Source organism: Choloepus didactylus, chromosome 2 (assembly GCF_015220235.1).
Source record: "Choloepus didactylus isolate mChoDid1 chromosome 2, mChoDid1.pri, whole genome shotgun sequence".
NCBI lineage: Eukaryota > Metazoa > Chordata > Mammalia > Pilosa > Megalonychidae > Choloepus > Choloepus didactylus.
The window spans coordinates 69,100,014-69,121,468 of record NC_051308.1 but is presented as its reverse complement, the minus strand read 5'-3'; positions in this window follow the sequence as shown (position 1 = coordinate 69,121,468).

The following is a 21,455-nucleotide window of genomic DNA, read 5'->3' as shown; positions in this document are numbered from 1 at the left end:
CATCACCATCACCATCACATTTCTCCTTTTAAAGTTTATTTTTATGTAGAATTTAACACATTGATTTTTTAATTGGATACTAATATGCCACTATTAATCATAATGTGTCATTCTACAATTGAAGATAAAAATCAAAAGAATTATTGCTATCATGTAACCTCACAGTTTTATTTAAAAATAAACTGTGGTCACTTTTGAGAAAACCAATTTTAAGCAATAATGCCACATGAAATGAACTTTTGGAAGATGTAGTAATTCGTGCAAATCAAGATCTGGATCTCATTGTATAGACTCTTCAGGTGAATTTAAAAACTCCCAAGGGTAAATTTATGTTTCAAGTAACTATTTACCGAATACATACATAGCAACAGTTCTCATCCATGGATTCCCCCAAAATGATACAATCATGTTTTTCTCTTTACAGCTAAGCCTGTGAGGCACATTGTGATCAGATAAATTATTTCTATAATTACCAAATGCTTTTGATTTCCAATAAGGAAATGACTGAAGAAACTAGTGAAAGAATACAAAGAACTGATACATACATTTCTAAGCTTCTTTGCTCAGTAAACTTGTACACAAAAATCAAACAGGCCATCCTCTGAAAAATGCAACAATGGACTCCCTTAAATTAATCTAAATTCAATTAATAAGGACATTTACTTCAGGTAAAGTAACTCTAACTTTTCATTTTGACATGATATTTTTAAGGCAGCCAATGGAAAAGACGTCTTCAAATAATGAATTGTCTGAAGTTATTTTTGGCTAATTCCATTTCATATTCTGCCAAAAATCATACTTTTCATTTTGCAAAAGTAATTGCTTTTAAAAAAATCTAAAATGTGTTTTTTAAAAAAATAAACTATAAATACTTGAGGGAATTTTTCCCAGCCACTGAAAAAAAAATCTAATTAAAAATCCCTGTAACAAAGTTCATACAAGAATCATGAAAATAGTCCACCTAGTTTCCTATCTGTTGTACTTTACCTCAAGCCACATTTCAAAGTGTTTCCCCTTTCCTAGACTGTCTTACTCACAGTGAGCTCTACTCATCTTCACCAGTCCATAGCTATGGATACTGATAAAACAAACACACACAAAAAAATCCAATTTCTTTCCATGAGTAGTTGCATTGCAATAACAGATTTTTGAAGTTGAAAGTCCTTCTAGATACAAAGAAATTAGTCCTACATGGTGCAAAATAGGCACCTCAACAGAATAATGGGTGAGATGTCTTTTCTGAGCAGAGTGTATTTCTCAGTACCTTCTCCAATTATCCCATGATTTTATCAGCTTATTAACCTGGCCAACACAGAACTTACTGGTGAAGTCTGATTTTGCTTTGGATCTATCTGTCACTGTAACTACTCACACTAAAGGAAGAAAAGTCTGAGAGAGCTTTGACTATTTTTGAGACATAAAATAAACAAAAGGAAAGGGAAAGGAGGAACAGAGAAGAAATTGATGGTTGAAATAAGACACCAGAATGTGCTGCAAAAAAAAAAAAAAAAAAAACCCAAACTGCCAAATTGGAATTATAATGTCCCACAGATAAAGCTTCCTCTTGTGCTCAAATAAGGAAAAGTCATATTAGCCTCTGTGTCACCAGCCTGTTACCAGATGCTTAATTATTTTCTCATCACATTTCAAGGGATGTTATAAGTGAAAATGTTTCACTGATTTAAAAATAAAAGTCAATAGGGAAAGCTGGTTTGCTTTATAGGAATATATTTTATAGTCAACTCTGCTATAAAAAATCTATTCTACAAATTGAGCAATATCATTTCTACTATATGCCATATATGCTTTCATTACTGTTCTTTCAAAAATCTATCTCACTTTTCTCAAAGATGACTTCAGTTGAAAGAAATAGAGAAACTGAGAATCTTTTGACATTGACATAAGGTTTGGCTGATAAAATCATAGATAAAGAAGTGATATCATAGTCTAGAATTAAGTATATAAAAGTACCAGTTAAGGTCAATATACAACTCTTTCCTGCCTGCTTATTTGCTGGGTCACTTGACTTTCATCAGCTTTTAAGTGAATAGGATTCTACCTATGGTACCCACATAATACCCAATGATGAAGGATCATACCTGTAACTGTTTTAAATTCCTGACAGATAGACACTTACACAGTAAATAGCAGTTTGGAGTATGTGTTGTTTTCTTTAATGCTTCTTTGAAAGCTCTTTCATTTGTTTTCTGTGTCAAATGAGGGGCAAATCAAGGTTCCTTTTACTTCATTTCTTACTAAATGTGGCAAAGTCACTCAGACTGAAGCTTAAAACTAAAAATGCACCTATCTGTCATGGCCCTTTACCAGTCACATAGTTCTGTTGAATTATTTTGGGATGAAATTTCAAAGACAAGAATGTGCAAATTTTCAACTGTGGTGAATGCATTTAGCAACAACACTTGGAAGAGCTGTCCAGAACAAAAGTAACTACAGAAAATTACAACTTTAATTTCATTTCTCTCACTCAAATTCAAAGAATCAAAAATATATTGGTATTCTGAAAGTTTTTTCATTTCTGCATGGATTAAGAAATAGCACACAATTTCCATTCCCATTAGGCATGTTCAGTGAAAATAAAAGTAGAATTCACTTATTATCTGTGGATCCTCTTTTTAAAAAAAGCAATATTTTTCTAAGGAAGTATTCTATGAAAATACCATTTAAAAGAAGAGGGCATGAGTGACGTCATCAACACAGCAATGTTGGACATCCCCTGAGAAAGCCTCCCCAGAGGCTTAGTGAATAAAAGGACAACTCCCACTTACTTAGAACTCTGGAAGACAGTAGAGACTGAGAAGGACTCCATGAACATTGAATCTAAGAAACAGAAAAATATCAGGTAGAAAAATTCCATCCCAGACCACCAGTCCATTCCCAGTGCCCTCCTCCTCACTCAGTCCCATGCATCTTGGAAGACACACAGAGGCGAGATGCCTTGGGTCCTTCCCACCATGAACAGAGACTGTAAAGCAGCTCACAGTAGTGTTAGACCACCATGAATATTGAGGTACAGGGACCTTAGTCTGCAGAGACTCAGGGAGGAACACAAGCTTCTGAGGAGTACTGTGTGTAGCACAAAGTGCACAAACATAAGCATCATGGGCGTCTAAGAAGAAGAAGAGAAGGGAAAAGGTGCCATGGCCCATGAGGGCTTTGCTAGTCCAGAGGCCAAAGACGACACCGGGCATTTTCTGATACAGAAACTTTTATTCAGGGCTTACTTACAGAGTGGGAAGTCAGTATAAAGATCATGACAGCTCTCTCATGCCACGCAGGTCCCAAATTCGCAGGAAAGTTGACCTCATGCTTAAAGAAGCAGCCAGTGGGTTATAGGGGTTTAAGAAAAAGATGTTCCTAAGGGTGGGAGAGTATATATATGGGAACACGGTCCTGTGACATGTGGGGGGGGGGGTGGTGACACAGGAAGGAAAGGAGAATTATAGGATGGGGCTTTGTAGATAACCACAAGGGGGACAACATTTGGGAACCAGGAAGCAGGTGAACTAGATTAACATTTGACAGTGGGAGGTCTGGGGTACATTTACATCTTGCTCTTTTGCAAGACCAAGAGCTTTTCACCTCCTGTCTACTTCCTGTTTCACATTTTAAAGTTACATTTTAAGGTTGATTTACCCTTTTCTCTTTACTGGCTTACAAAGATGATAGATTAAACATTAGCTGTCCAGGCCAGGGGCTGCCACAAAAGAGGCAGAAATAATATTTGAGGACATAATGGTCAAAAATTTCCCCACTCTTATGAAAGACATAAATATACATATCCAAGAAGCACAACATACTCAAAACAGAATAACTCCTAATAGACCTACTCTGAGACACATACTAATCAGAATGTCCAATGCTAAAGATAAAAGAGAGAATCCCGAAAGCATCAAGAAGAGAGTGAGTCATCACATACAAGGGAACTGCAATAAGATTAAGTGCCAATTACTCATCAAAAACCATGGAGGCAAGAAGGCAGTGGTATGATATATTTAATGTACTGAAAAAGAAAAACTGCCAACCAAGAGTTCTATATCTGGCAAAACTGAACTTCAAAAATGAGGGAGATTTTAAAATATTCACGATAAACTGAAACTGAGAGATTTTATCAACAAGAGACCTGCCCTACAAGAAATACTAAAGGAAGTTATACAGGTTCAAAGGGAAAAACAGGAGAGAGATGTTTGGAGGACAGTGGTGAAATGAAGATAATCAGTAACAGTAATTAAAAAGGGTAAAAAGAGAGACAAAAATCTTCAAAAATACTTGCACATTAAAATTAAAAGAATTATACATCATTATCAGGAGGATTTTATCCCAAATTTGCAAGGGTGGTTCAACACAAGAAAATCAATTAATGTAACACAACACATCAATACATCAAAGGGGAAAAAAATGAACAATGATATCAATTGATGAAGAAAAGGCATTTGACAAATTCCAGCATCTTTTGTTGATAAGAACAGTTTGAAATATAGAAATAGAAGGAAATTTTCTCAACATGATGAAGGGCATATGTGAAAACCCATGGTTAACATTGTACTCAATGGTGAAAGACTGAAATCTTTCCCTCTAAGATCTGGAACAAGACAAGGATGCCCACTGTCACCACTGTTATTCAACATTGTGCTAGAAATTCTAACTGGAGCACTTAGGCAAGAAAAAGAAATAAAAGACATCCACATTTGATTGGAAGATGTAAAGCTTCCATTATTTTCAGATGACATGGTTCCATTTATAGGAATTCCTAAAAAATATACAACAGAGCATCTAGCACTAATAAACAACTTCAGCAAACTGACAGGATACAAGATTAACAAACAAAAATCACTAGTGTTTGTATACACTAGTAATGAGCAATCAGCAAAGGAAATCAAGAAAAAAAATGCCATTTACAATAGCAACTAAAAGAATCGCAATGTCTGGGAGTAAATTTAACGAAGTACATAAAGGACTTGTACACAGACAACTACAAAACATTACTAAAAGAAATCAAAGACCTAAATAAATGGAAGGGCATTCCGTGTTCATGGTTTGGAAGACTAATATCATTAAGATGTCAATTCTACTCAAATTGATTCACAGACTCAACACATCCCAATCAAATTTCCAACAGCCTACTTTGCAGAAATGGAAACACCAACCATCAAATTTATTTGAAAGAGTAAAGGGCCCCAAATAGCCAAAAGCATCTTTAAAAATAATGAACTTGGAGAACTCACATTTCCTGACTTTAGAACATATTACAAAGCTACAGTGGACAAAACAGCATGGTTCTAGCACAAAGGCAGATATATCAACCAATGGAATTCAATTGAGATTTCAGAAATAGACCCTCATACCTATGGCCAATTAATATTTGATAAGGTTGCCAAGTCCACTCAACTGTGCCAGAATAGTCTCTTCAACAAATGTGCTGGAAGAACTGGGTATCAATATAGAAAAGAATGAAAGAGGACTCCTATCTCACACCTGATCCAAAAATTAACTCAAAATGGATCAAAGGCCTAAATTTAAAAGCCAGGACCATAAAACTCCTAGAGGAAAATGTAGGCAAGCATCTCCAAGATCGTATGTTAGGCAACATTTTCTTGGACTTTAAACTGAAAGCACAAGCAACGACAGAAAAAATAGATAAATGGGACCTCCTCAAAATTAAAAAAAAAATTGTGCATGAAAGGAGTTTTTCAATAAAGTGAAAAGACAACCTACTCAATGGGAGAAAATGTTTGGAAACTACATATCTGATAAGGGCTTAATGTCCGGAATATATAAAGAAATCCTACAACTCAACAATAAAAAGACATGCAACACAATTTTTAAAATGGGCATAAAGCTTGAAAAGACATTTTGCCAGAGAGGATATACAAATGACTAAAAAGCATGTGAAAAGATGCTCAACATCACTAGGTATTAGGGAAATGCAAACCAAAACCGCAATGAGATATTTCACACCTTCTAGAATGCTACTATTTAAAAAAAAAAAAAAAAAACAAAACAAAAAAAAAACAGAAAATTACAAGAGTTGGAGAGGATGTGGATAAATAGGAAGACTCATTCATTGCTGGAGAGAATGTAAAATGGTGTAGCCACTATGGAAGACAGTTTGGCAATTCCTCAGGATGCTAAATATAGAATTACCATATGACCCAGCAATCCCACTACTAGGCATATACCCAGAAGACTTGAAAGCAGGACTCCCACAAACATTTGCACATCAATGTTCATGTCAGCATTATTCACAATTGCCAAAAGATGGAAGCAACCCCAGTGTTCATTAACCAATGAATGGATAAACAAAATGTGATGCATACATATGTTGGAATATTATTCAGCTGTGACAAGGAATGAAGTCCTGATGCATGCAACAACATGGGTGTACCTTGAGGACACTGTGCTGAGTGAAATAAGCCAGACACAAAAGGACAGCTATTGTATGATCTCTTTGATATGAACTAATTATAATAAGCAACTCAAAGAGTTAGAATCTAGAATATATTTTACCAGGGGATACAATGCAGGTAGAGAATGGGTAACTGAGTTGTATAGAATTTGTTTGCAAAGGTTTGGAAATGATTGGTGGTGATGGTAGCACATTATTGTGAGTATAACTAGCAGCACCAAATTATATATGTGAATATGGTGGAAAGTTTGGGGTTGTTTATGCTACTAGAATGAAAGTTAGAAGATAAAACATGTGACTGTGTAACACATTGAATCCTGTTGTGCAGGTTGGACTGGGGTTAATATTACAAGTGTAAGAATGTTCTTTCACGAATTATAACCAATGTACGACACCAATACAAGCTGTTAATAATAAGGTGGTATATGGGGAAAATATATAAACTATGGACTATGGTTAATAGTAGTATTTTACTATTCCTTCATCAACTGTGACAAAGTCACCACACTAATGCAAAGTGTCAATGATGGGGGGGGATAGTGTACATGATGCCACTATATTTTTTGCATGACTTTTCTGTAAACCTGAACTTCTCTGATTAAAAAAAATAATAAGTTTAAAGAAAAGAAGAGGACATTTGAACAAAAACACATATCAGATTTCATTTTGTTCATTAATTCCTAAATATCTGCCATAGCATAATGGCTCTCCAAGGGCAGTCAGGTGGCATTCCTATAATCAAGTAAAGATTTTCCTTAGTGTCATCAGAGAGGAAGTTTTTAGTCATCCCAGCAGAAGATCTAACAATCAAGATTTCAAGATTACCTGTCTGGTGGTGAAAATGGAGCGGGGGTAGGGGGTGGGGGGTGAGAACTAGAGAGGGTGTTTCTGAGTTTAACCACCCTCCAACGAATATAAATGAGGCTTCCGTCTGGATAAACACTTCTCCACCATGGGTTTATCAATTTAACTTATATCAAGCCAGATGTCAGGCTCAATTTTTTCTTCAATAATTATTGACAATGATGCATACACCCTAGAAGTAATCCTAAAAGAATCTCTGGGGTTTGAGTAGGGTTAATGGTCCATGACAATTAATGACGCATCCACAAATAATGTATTAATGTCTAGCTTAAAAATCAGAATGCATCTTCAGCACAAATTTTTACATAAGCATCTTTAAGAGTCTTTAATGTTTAAACCCTGAGGCTGAAATTAAGAATTTAAGCATGTTTGTGCATGCATGAATAATCTTTTCATGGTAGCTTTTAGACACTGATCCTTCCCCCATCCCCCAAATAGTCTAAACATTTGCTCAGTTTGGAAATGTATTTTGGCAAAAGGTTTTTTATCCCTGTGAATCAGTTTAGAAATCAGACCTGTGAGGAAAGATTATTTGATCTGCCAAGGCAATGCTATGCACTATTGTTTAAACCTTTTTGTTGGTAGTTACTCTGGGAACACAAGAAGCCACAGTGGCCCCTGAGGGGACAAGGTAAGATTAATCATGCCTGATGAAATGCTGATGTGTTATTGCAGAATATTTTAGTGATCTGTATATACATCCATCTTAACTTTCAGATGAATACAATATTTTGCTCCCACAGTAGTGATGAATAGTAAGAGGTTTTAAAGGGATGAAGTAAGCATGGTATCAAGGTTTCATTTAGCAATGGGCACTAAAAATGTTACACACGCAGACATTATCTCATTGTCAACATCTTTGGCAGAGATGCACTTCTGTGATTTTACATCTTATTAACCCATTTATTCATTTTTTCAGCATTCATTAATCTATGTAAGCACACTTTGAACTAAGTAGAACTTTGCCTGAGTTTACTATATACAAAGTCTATTTTATGGCTACATCAATAAAGTGCCCCAGAGTTGAAACTATCTCAATATTTCTATAGTAAAATATTTAATAACATTTCTAAGGCACTTAGACCAAATATCTCATTTCACTGAAGTATCTAAGTGAGCAATTGCTTGAAAAATATAAATTTCAGAAAAAAGGGTAAGGAAATAAGATGTAGATTCATGGTAAAAGTACATTGCCATATGTTTTTCTTTCTTCACAAACAAATATTTATTGAGATTCAACAGATCATTGTGATCAAAACCATGGGCAGTGTCAGGGAGGTTGGAGAATATAAAGTACAATACTTCAAAATTCCAAAAAAATTCACAATCTAGAATGGAAGGAAATTAAAATGGATGAAAGGTTAGTTATTAATGAAAACTAGAATTAATCAATAAATAATAACTTGTGTTTGAACCCAGGTTTCACCATTTCTCAGTAGTGGCCTTCATTTAAATTTTCTGAGATGTTTCTTCATCTGCAAAATGAGGATAAGAGCAGTACCTTTCTCATGAGGTTTGAGAATTAAATAAGAAAATGCTCTTAACACAATGCTTGGCACTTAGTAAGCACTCAGGAAATGTTGTCTGTTGTTATTAAGTGCCAAATAAGTAACACAGACAATCTGGATAGGACTTGGAAATGAAATGGTGGTACTATGCAGCACATCAGTCAGAGGGAACTTCAAGAAGGAAGGAGGACTTAACCGGAACTGGGAAGATGGTTAGGATATGAACGGGCAGAGATGAGTGGGATAGTCTGTTGTAATGGAATAAGAGGAAGGATGCATGTGGCATATTTGCTGGACCAGTCTAAATGGAGTAGAAGGTGTGGGTTGCAGTTTACTAGTATGTAATACTGGAAAAGAAAGTAGAAACCAAATTATGGGGGACTTAAAATAAAAAGCTTAATTATCTGCAATGCATCAGTAACAGGGGATAACTGAAAGGTGGTTGACTTGGGATATTTATCAAAAATAAAATTACTGAATTTAGCTTGTTAACTTGGACCTTTCTAGAATAAAATGTAATATAGTATAAAAGTAATTGAGCCCTTTAGAAGCATGTTTAGATTTTATAAGTCATACATTATAGTTAGGTCTCTACCCCATCATCTACACATTCCGTTTTCAGATGGATATAAGACTCTTTGACTTTCAATGCAAAAGGTATTTGTTGATCTATTTTTACCTTTCTAAGCTTCTAAACACTCTTGACCTACTGAGGTCTCTAGACAGAGGAGGATAACATAATAGTAAACAGAAATTACTTAATGAGTCAACTGTGTGTCTAGTCTTGAAAAAATATCTTATGTATTACATCACTCTGATTATAAGCCAACCATTCATCAGATATCATTAATTAGATAAGCATGCCAAACTTGTTTCATATTACTTAACTCAAAGTGATTTTAGGGCATACCAATGATTGCTATATATTTTGTCTTTTGTAACATTAAAAATCTAAAAATTAATGGAAATTTTTCATTTTAAAATTTCAAAATTCTTAAAACTATCAAATTCAAAATGTAACACAGGCTACCATGTAGCTTCATTTCATGCTTAAAAATATGTTCCTTTTGTCTATGAATAATTAAAAATATTAAACCATGGTCTTTTTGTCCTTCTAAAGGCATCATACATAGATAAATGAGTAATTTTTGAGCAATTCCTCTATTATACTGTAATAAAAGCTGAGTAATAAATGTGTAGAACTCGTCTGTGGACTCTTTCTGATCTGCATTCATGATTCTCTTTTCCTTGCATATAAATATGGTTCAGGACCTCTAAAAATTGAGATGAAACATAGCTAAATATCAGTATAGGAAAACATTTTATCATCTTTTACCAATGAAAGTAGCTTTCACCTTCAGTGCCCAGTATCTTGCAGCTGGGAATTATAACACCTAAAGTTAGACCTTCAGAGGTAAAACTGTGAAGGAAATAGTTTTGTTTTTTTAAATATATCTAATTCCACTTACATGCCAGCCACTTGACAGCCCACGGCTGCCTTTTACAGTATTCTAGAGACTTACTGCAGAGAGCTTTGTGTTCAGAAACCATTCTCCTGCCTTTCATCCAATCACTGCTAGTTACTCAAGTCCCTGTAAATTAACTGATGAGTTAAATAATACTCTGAAGATTCAAATATATGATGATAATATAAGTTATACCTTGAGAGGGCATGGGACTGAGAGATCCATATTTTATTTAATAGGTATGTTTTCAAAATGTTTTAACCATTCAAAAAAGAATCATTAATTTTTAATTCCTAACTCAAAAATCCAGAATGGTATTTAAAGTCAGAGCTTTTTCAGGGGAGTCCCCTTGTTTTGGTTTTCCTTGGGTGCTCAGGCAAATACTATGCAATAGGGTGGCTTAAACAGTGGAAATTTATTAGCTCACATTTTTGAAGCTAAGGAAAAGCCCAGATCAAGGCATCATCAAGGTGATATTTTTTTTTTCCCCAAAGACTGGTATTCTGGGGCTGGCTGCCAGAGATCTTTGGTTCTTAGTTGGTCACATGGCAAGGCACAAGGTGACCTCTCCTGGTGTTCCAGTTTGCTAATGCTGCCTTTAAGCAAAACAGCAGAAATGGATTGACTTTTATAAAGGGGGTTTATTTGATTACAAAGTTACAGTCTTAAGGCCATAAGTCCAAGGTAAGGATCAACAATAGGTACCTTAACTGGAAAACCTCTGTTAGCTCGGAAGGCATGTGGCTGGCGTCTGCTTGCTCCCAGGTTGCGTATCAAAATGGCGATCTCCAAAATGTTGCTCTTGGGGCATTTAGTCCTCTCTTAGCTGCAGCTCAGCTTCAAAATATCACTCTCAGTTGTTCTCCAAAATGTCACTCACAGCTGCTCTGAGCTCCTTCTGTCTGTGAACTCCTTTATACAACTCCAGTGATCCAATTAACACCCACCCTGAATGGGCGGGGTAACACCTCCATGGAAATTATCCAATCAAATGTTTCACTCACAGTTGACTGAGTCACATCTCCATGGAAACACTCAGAGGATTCCAATCTAATCAACACTAATACATCTACCCCTACAAGATTGCATTAAAGAATATGGCTTTTTTGGGGGGGGGGGCATAAAGTATACAAACTGGCACACCTGGCTTCTCCCTTCTCTTCTGAGTTCCACTTACCTTCACCTTCTTACTTTCCATGGTTCTCCCTCTCTCTCACCAAATTTAATTCTGCTTATAAAGGATGCCAGTAATGGGATTAAGACCCATCCTGATGAAAAACACCTTATGGAAGTAACCTTTACAAAAGGTCACACTCACAGGACTAGATTGTTTAAGAACATGGTTTTCCGTGGTACTTAGTTCCAAACTACTATACCACTCAAATCAAATCATTCAGATGACCCAGCCATTTTACCAATAAGGCCACCTTAAAGGAAAAGGAACCCTATCTCTACCCATCCCCAAACCAGCTGCTACATAAGGGGTAATCACCAATTACCTCTATTCCAGACTGAGAGGTACGTATGGGAAGAACCTGGCTCCTAGTCAGTTTAGTTCTGCAAGCATTTTATTTGCACCCAAGAGCAGTGAAGCCCTCTGGGTAATGTGGGGCATCAGTTCTCAGCCCAGCTGTCATGACACAATGACGTACTCTAATCAATCACGGGATTGTATTGTAATCAATACAAGAGGAACTGCTCATCCCTGGAAACTAATTTTAGTTTTTCTTCATCTTAATGGTCAAAATCTCAGCAAATCCCCCAAATGTCTTGCATGTGAATATGTGATATTATGGGGCAAAGATTCAGAACCACTGATTGGAGTTGGGGTGGGGGGTGAGAGGCAAAGCCAGCAGAGATCACCCCAATTGCCCTGATCTTATGATAATTGAAAACACCATAATGTATGAATAGATTAAAAACTTCCTGAGTGAATGACTGTTTTATAATCCATTGTAACATTCAGCATAATCCTAGATGTCTCATGTTTATTGAGCAAATGAAGAGATGGGAGAGGGAGGGCTCCTTGGGAGCTGACTAACTCTATTGTGAACTTCAAACTGGTTTTGCAGAGGATCTTTTTTTTTTCATTTCCTTCCTTTTTAATTTTTTAATTTTTCTGCCATTTTGTTAAGATACATTCACATGCGGTACAAACCATCCAAAGTATACAATTAATGGCTCAAAGCATCATCACATAGTTGTACATACATCCCCATTATCAATTTTAGAACATTTTCATTACTCCAGAAAAGAAATAAGAATAAAAAATAAAAATGCAAATCCTCCCATACCCCTGATCCCCTCCCTCTTGTTGACCCATAGTATTGGTGTGGTCCATCTGTTACTGTTGACAAAAGAATATTAAAGTATTACTGTTAACTCTAGTCCATAGTTTTTAATAGGTACATTTTTCCCATGTACCCTTCTATTATTAACTTCTTGTAAAAGTACACATTTGTTATAATTCATGAAAGAATTTTTTTATATTTGTACAGCTAATCAGGGTCATAGCCCGCTGCAAGATTTACTGTGTTATACATTACCATGTTTTAACCCCCAACTTTCCTTCTGGTGGCATACATGACTCTAAACTTCCCCTTTCTGCCACATTCACACACCATTCTGTACTATTAGTTATGCTCACAAAAAAGTTACCACCACCTCTATCCATTTCCAAACCATTATGTTCAACCTAGTTAAACATTCTGCATGTATTAAACAACCATGTCCCATTCTTTAGCCTCATTCTACAGCCTGCTAATCTATATTCTGTATTTTATGTCTATGAGTTTACATATTATAATTAGTTCAAGTCAGCGAGATCACACAATATTTGTCCTTTTGTGTCTGGCTTTTTTCACTTAACATAATGTCCTCAAGGGTCATCCATGTTGTTGCATGCTTCAGGCTTCATTCCTTCTTACTGCTAAACAATATTCCATCATATGTATATGCCACATTTTGTTTATCTGTTAATGGACACTTGGATTGTTTCCATCTTTTGGCAATTGGGAATAATGCCACTATGAACTTTGGTGTGTAAATGTCTGTTTGTGCCCATGCTTTCAAATCTTCTGGGTATGTCCTGAGTAGCAGGATTGCCAGATGTAAGACAACTCCATACTTCACTTCCTGAGGAACCACCAAACCAACCTCCACAGCAGCTATACCATTTTATGCTTCCACCAGCAGTGAATAAATGTTCCTATTCCACCACATCCTCTCCAATGCTTTATAGTTTCCTGTTTGTTTAATAGCAGCCATACTAGTAGGTGTAGGTGTGAGGTGATATCTCACTGTGGTTTTGATTTGCATTTCCCTAATAGCTAGTGAAGATGAGCATCTTTTCATGTGCTTTTTAGCCATCTGTATTTCCTCTTTGGAAAAATGTCAACTTATGGATTTTGCCCATTTTTTTTAATTGGGCTGTCTTTTTATTGTTGAGTTGTAGGATTTCTTTATATATTCTGGATATAAAACCCTTACCAGACATGTGGTTTTCAAATATTTTCTTCTGTTGAGTAGACTGCCTTTTCACCTTTTGACAAAGTCCTTTGAAGTACAGAAGTATTTGGTTTTGAGGGGGTTCTGTTTATCTATTTTTTCTTTCATTGTTTGTGCTTTGGATGTAATGTCTGGGAAACTACCATCTATTACTTGATCTTGAAGTTGTTTCCCTATACTTTCCTCTAGGAGTTTTCTAGTCCTGGCTCTTAGATTCAGGACTTTGATTCATTTTGAATTAATTTCTTACAGGGTATGAGATTGGGGTCCTCTTTCATTCTTTTGGATATGGATATCCAGTTCTCCCAATGACATTTATTGAAGAAACTGTTATTTCCCAGTTGAGTGGATTTGGGAACTTTGTCAAAAATTAATTGACCATAGATCTGAGGGTCTGTTTCTGAACTCTCAGTTTGATTCCGTCGATCAATATGTCTATCTTTATGCCAGTACCATGCTGTTTTGACAACTGTGGCTTTAAAATATGTTTTAAAGACAAGAAGTATGAGTCCTCCCACTTCATTCTTCTTTCTCAAGATGTTTTCAGCAATTTGAGGCCCCTTACCCTTCCAAATAAATTTGATGATTAGCTTTGCCATTTCTGTAAAGTAGGCTGTTAGAATTTTGATTGGTATTGAATTGAATCTGCATATCAATTTGGGAAGAATTGACATCTTAACAACATTTAGCCTTCCCATCCATGAACATGGGGTATCTTTCTATTTATTTAGGTCTTTCAATTTTTTAGCAATGCTTCATAGTTGTCTGTATATGGGTCCTTCACATCCTCAAGAAAGTTTATTCCTAGACATTTAATTCTTTTATTTGCTATTGTAAATGGAAATTTTTCTTGATTACCTCCTTGGATAGCTTATTACTAGTGTATAGAAACCCTACAGATTTTTGAGGGTTGATCTTGTATCCCACCATTTTGCTGAACTTGTTTCATTAAGCAGCAGGATCTTTTATGAACCTGAAGTCTTCTGAGGAAGCCCAATGAAGTAAAACAGAGAAAGGGCAGCTGTTTGAAATTTGAGGAAAAGATGGGCCAGGAAGTTTAGGCCACTTCTGTCCTACCCCACTCACAGATACCAGTAGTCTTCTGAGGCATCCCCTGAAATCTTCACTGATTCTTAGGACACAGATTAAATAAAACCACACCAAACTGTAAATTCTGTTACTGCAAGGACAAAATTTACCTTGCATATCATTGCAATTCCAGCACTTGCCATAGTGCCTAGCACATAGTAAGTGCTTAGTAAAATGTATGTAAGATATTATTCAAGAAAACCACTAAAAGAAAAGGAGTAAATTTTTGGAAAGACTCTATAATGAAGAACTTATTTTCCTATGATTCACACACAATCACCTTCAAAACTAAAAATTTATAAACCAAAAAAATATCCTCAAAATGTATTTGGAGAACTCTTATTTCACTATAGTACATATGATATTCATTTGGGTTGTCTTCAAACGCAGAAAAAAATAAATGACTCCATTTCAGAAGTAGCTATTCTATTGTGCTTCAGCAGACTGAAAATTTGGGGTTCATCTGCAAATTCATTCATGCCAAATAATTACTTCCAAATCATTACAATCTAAATCAAGATTGAGATGAAAATTATTTACTGTTCATCTAGAGAGGTACCTTTCTCTGTTCACCAGCTACGACTGCTTATATGAATGATTCTATCCTCAGGCTTTTGATCCAGCTTTGTTCCAATTCCCTATTGCCTTTGTGCCACTCAAAATTAATCTTCAAGTTACCAGTTATAGGATGTTTTCCCCAACCCAGAACATTATACTCATGTTTCCATTACAAATTTAGGTACCCTTGTTTGAAGGTTGTTCAAATACAGAACCTTTCTAGAAGTTCATCCATGGCATTTCTTAATTAGACAACATGCACTGGTTCCTGAGGACAAGGAACTATATAATGTTTGCTGACTTAAATTGGATTGAATTTACAAGGCAAATTTATGAAAGAAAACTCAGTTCTTCACTCAAGACAGACAAACGTTTTCTGTAGTGAGCCATAAAAGCAAAAATTCTTTGTCAGAGGAGCCTTTTGAATATTTTCATTGTCTTGATAGATATTTCAGTAATAATGCAAAAGTGGTTCCAAAAGTTTAGTTGAATTTATGAACAAAAAATGCAATTATAGGACCAATACAGGTTATAGTTTGTGATTGCATTTAATGAAAATATTAGCAGAATAAAATATTTTTGAAATCTGGAGGTGACCCCGAAGAGGTGAGTAAAACAAAGTGAGTTCAATTAGAGAATATCTCATTTATGACTCAAGGTTTATATCACCTTGATTTTAACAATTCCATGAAAGAGAGAAAAAATAAGCTATGTGGGCTTATGTTTACAGTTTGGTCATCTGTTGCAAAAATGTAAGGATACTCTAAGATTGGCATACTAATTTCAAAAATTAAAAATTCCAATAATTCAAAGATTCACTTTCCCTCCTCTCTTGAAAGATGGATACTTGCTAATTCAGCTTCTAAAATTAGGCCAAGAAATGCACCTGTAAAAACTGGAAGATAATTGATTCTCAAAACCTATGACTCATCTCTGAAACTGTAGCTTTATTTCCACTGGAAAGCTCTGAAATTCTTCAAAATCTATTATTCCATTGAAGTCAGAACATTAAAGCAACTGAAAAATACTCAGTTTCCAACTAGCATCTGCTGAAACCACACACCCAGTTTGATCCTGAATACCTGCATTTCCTTGAACAAATTAGAGTACTGTTCATTTCTCTTTCTTGTTTAAAGTTTAGTATACTCAGATTTTTGGTCACATCATATGAGAGTACAATTTAAGAAAAACTGATATCCTTCAAGTTGGCACTCAAAATCCTGTGACAAAAAAAACGAACAAAAAAAACCCTTTATCTGAAAAATCATGAGTTTTCAGCTCCATAAATACCTTCAATGACTTTCCACCCCCTAGCCACCTATGGCTACATTTTACTTAAACTCCACCTAAATATGCCATAAACTATTTAAAGGATAAGAGGATGGGAACAAAGAGAGCTTGCAAACTTGATCACTTTCTTCATCCATACTGTTGACCTAGCTTGCAAAGTTGACTGTACAAACTCTGTTACTGCATGATACAATGGAAGCTGAGCAGAAAACTGTCTTTAGACTTAAATAAACAATTAAAATATTTTTTCTTTTCATTGCAGATCCCCTATCTCTGGCAAATGAATTCAGTTTTTTTTTTTTTTTTTTTACTGCTTCTAAGGTGACAGAACATTTTGCTAACTTGATCTTGGAGGTAGTTGCAACGAAAAAAAGCTACATACGTAAAAAATTACAGGACTATACATTTAAGTTTTGAATTTTTACTGTACATTAATTATACTTCAGCAAGAAAAAGAATAGTACAAATTCTAGAGCAGCTAGATCTTTGCAAAATAAACCTGAGTCTGTTTTAACATGTTTAAAATAGTATAATAATGCTAACTTTATCCCATGGTTATATAAGTTATATAACCATGTGAGAAGGTATTTTCTGCACAGTAAAAACTCTGCTAACAGCAGCTGCCCTTGAACACAAAAGTGCTTATTTTCAATTGCTTGGAGATCTTGGCATAGTTATCATTTCCTTCCTGCCTCTTTTCTCCTGGAGTGGAAATATGCATTGCTCGAAGCTGCTCCAGGACCAATTAAGCCAAGGAGAACTTGGCCTGGAACCCTCAGCACTCTCGAGACTGATGCGGCTTTACTGCAGTGCTAAAGCCAGACTAAATATTGGGCAGAGCCCCAGGGACCTTTTGGTTTGCCTGTCCAGAAAGCAGGCACTAACCCCTGCGCCTACTTTTAATTACAATATGGACCTGTAATAGAAAACGCACTTTACTCCAAGGTTTGTGTCCTAAATCGTGCTTTGGCTCTGTTTTTCTTGTGCTCTCATTCCTTTGTCCAAAAGAGAAAGAGAATGAAACCTAAGCTGGAAGGCTACCCTGGGTGACAAAGCCTAAGGCTGTTCTCCCTCTTATTTTGAAATTGGGAACTATTGTGAAAGCAGTTTTTTGCTGTATACTAAAGATCATGTTTTACTCTTTAATATTGAGATTTGTAATCACATTCTGGTGACTGCTATGAATAACTTTTTTTTTCCTGAAGAAAACAAGTATTGTTTCCATCTACACATCTTAAATGAAAATGTATATTTAATAGAACAAGTTAAGAGGGGAATTATACAGTCATTTCTTCACAGACAGGAATATTTTAAATCAGTTCAATTTGTAAGATAAGCTACTCTTAAGCCCTTTTCTTTGAGCAAGATAAATGTCTATGTCTTCACACTGCAGCAAAAGCCTTTATAGGACAACTTCCCCATTGGGTGCTTTACCAATATTTTCAAAATGGTTTTCCTGATCATCAATTTAATTTTCCCAACTGCCTATTTATGGCACACTATCAGATACCATTACAATTTTCAGCAAATTAAACTGGACTACTCTAGAATCTGAAGGCAGAAAGCCAATAATCTTATTGCATAAATATACTAGCATCATCAAGGTGGAACTTTTAAGATCATTAAATCAGGTTATTTTCTAACATACAGCAGATTCAAAATATCTTTTAAAACTTTTTAAATGATTTTTTAATCTTTCCTCAGCAATTGATTCTTTGGAGAATATATGAGTTATACATGGGTCAAAAATTAATATTAGGGAATATTTACTGAGTCCCAAATATGCCAAAAACTATGCTCACTTATTTAGTCCTCTGAAAGTGCTGTAGATATGTATTGTCACTATTAGCTGTGTTCTACAGATAAGGACATTGAGACTCAGATGTTAAGTAACTTGCCCAAGTTCACACAGCCAGTCATTCGCATCCAGGCAGTATGGCTACAGAGTGTATGCTTTCAAGCCCATGAAATACAGCACAACTAAATTATCTGTGGTGTACACACAACTCAGCAAGATGGTATCCTGACAGATAAATCAAATAGCAAATTTGAGGGGCCCCAAAACATCCATGTTTTGGCTTCCTTGGTGACTCCTATGTGCCAGGCACTGTTTTAACAGCTGCACAGACAGACTGAGGAAAGAGCAAATTACAAAAGCCTTGACACTGGAAAGCACTTAATTTCTTCAAAGCACTGAAAAGAAAGAAAAGGTGAGCAAGTATGGCTGAACTCTATTAAGCAAGGGGATCAATGGGACATGATGAAGTTAGAATGGCAGGAGAGCAAGCTGAGGCACGGCTATGTAGGCAAAGCAAAGATTTGAACCTAAGTGCAACGGGAAACTGCTGGAGGGTTTAAACAGGGTGGCATGGTCCACTCTGGCTCATTTGTAAATTGTAGCAGAGACAGAAGTAGAAGCAGGGAGATACATTAGAAGGTTATGTAATAATCTTGGTGGGAAGTGAGAGTGGCTTGAATTACAGTGGTGTAAGTGGAGAAGGAAACAAGTAAATTGCTTTTAACAATATTTTGGATGTGTATTGACAGGTTTTTTGGCTAAAGTAACTTGATGGATGGTGATGATATTTGTTGAAATGGAGTCAATTCAGAAAGGAACGGATGGGAGTTGGGGGTAAGGAGGGTGAAACAGAGTCAAGAATTCTGTTGTGAATGTGTTAAATTTGAGATGTCTAATTCATATCCAAGTAGAGATTGCTTACATCAAATTTCAATTCATTCTTCAGCTTTTAATGAGGTAGACAAGACCTGGAGCCAGCTGGCTATAATGCATGAGATCAACTTATATTTCCAGTTATAATATAGATGAAACTTGCACTTAAACCCACGTGGCAAAGTTGATAGAACTTTACTCTCAATAGAACATAATGGCTTTAAGACTTATGTCTGAAAACCCCTCTGGAATTTGGAAGGCTGACTTCTTTACGTGAAACAAAAGAAAGGCTCACCTCCTGCCTATTCTAATCCCATAATCACTCCCTGGAGTGGGCCTTTAAAGTAGCTCAACAATGACATTGTTTCATTAGTTTATTCACTCTCCTCTCCTAGATGACTATATCATAACTGTGACTCTCTCCTCAAGCTTTCAGCAGCTCTTGCTTCCTACTTCACTTAAAAGAGAACATGACCCACCACAACAACCCACCTAACTGTTACTGCGCTGACACACCCTTCTCTCCAGGTATCTGTGGAGTATCTGTACCTCTGCAGAGGGAAACTAGATCTCATCCTCTGTGACCTAACCCAGGACTCTGCCCAGCATTTCTCCACTCCCTCTCCTATGTCACCCATCCTTCCTTTCATATTGGATCTCTGGGTCTTTCACATTCACATACCAATGCTGTTAAATAAGTATTTGACCCACACTTTTCCTACCTGCTACAACCCTATTTCTCTGCTCCCCTTTGCAGGAAACTCCTAAAAATATTGTCTATATTCACTGTCTCCATTTTCATTCCCCTCTCATTCTGTCTTAAATCCACTCCTTCCTTCCCAATCTTCCTCCAAATTTGTTCTTCTCCAGATTTCCAACAATCTGCAAGTTCTTGAAATTATTTGTCATTTCTCAGTCCTCACGTTACTTTACTTGACGGCAATATATTATGCAGTAATATGTGATTACTCTCTCTTCCTTGAAATATTCCCTTCTTTGTCTTCCGAGACACCCACTCTCTTGGTTCCTTCCTACCTCATGACCACACTTTCCCTGACTCCTTTGTAGATTCCCCCTAGTATCTCTAACCTCTTCACCTCAGAATGCCTCAGGCCTCTGTTACTGAAATCTTTTCTATCCACATTCATTCCCTTAGTAGTGGCTTTGAATTCTATCCACATGGCGACAATTCACAAATAGTTAATCTCCCTCTTAAACCTCTTTCCAGACTCTTATATCCAACTGCCTACTAGACATCTCCACTCGAATGTCTAGAAGGTGTCTTACATCTAATATGGCCAAAACTGAGCACCTGATTATCCCCCACCCAAAACCCTCATCTCTCTTGATGGCAACTCTGTCCTTCTAATTGATACGCTCAATCCAAAAACTGGGGGTCATTATTGATGCCCTTTTTCACTTATACCCACACCCAATCCACTGTTATCTTCATCTCACAACTGAAGGACTGAGGCCTAGAGAAGCTAAGAGAGTTGCCCAATATTCCTCAGCAAGCAAGGAACTCCAGATTCAAATCCAGTTCTAAAACCTGAGCCAAATAGTGAACAACTCACCTCTAGTCCAGTTTGGATACTAGCCTGAAAAATGAATCACCCAGTCAACCACAAGAATGGGCAAGAAATATGTAAGGGATTCAAATATGTCAAAGATTCTCTGAGATGACTGAGTTGTAACTTTAAACTAATACCTATAATACATTACACTTTCACATCTGGCAAAAGAAATCTGTTCTACAAGTTTATGAGTATATTGATGTAGGGAAAATTATCAAAGATTTAGTAAAGGCTTCTTTACTTCTCACTAGGCACAAAACTTTCTGTGCCACATTGTCTAGAATTCAGATGAGCAGATTTTCCAATGCTGTTTTACCAGAAGTGGCAGTCAAAGATGTTCTCTGCTCTCTCTAACTTTGGCCCCATCTCTGTCCATGTGGTTTTCCAAATTTGTCAAGTGTCAGCAGGAAGATGCTGATGACCCCATTCCATTTTTCCTTCCCTCTGTAATACTCCACCACAAACTTCTGAAATTGCCTCAAAGATGTTATCTGTCTAAATTGT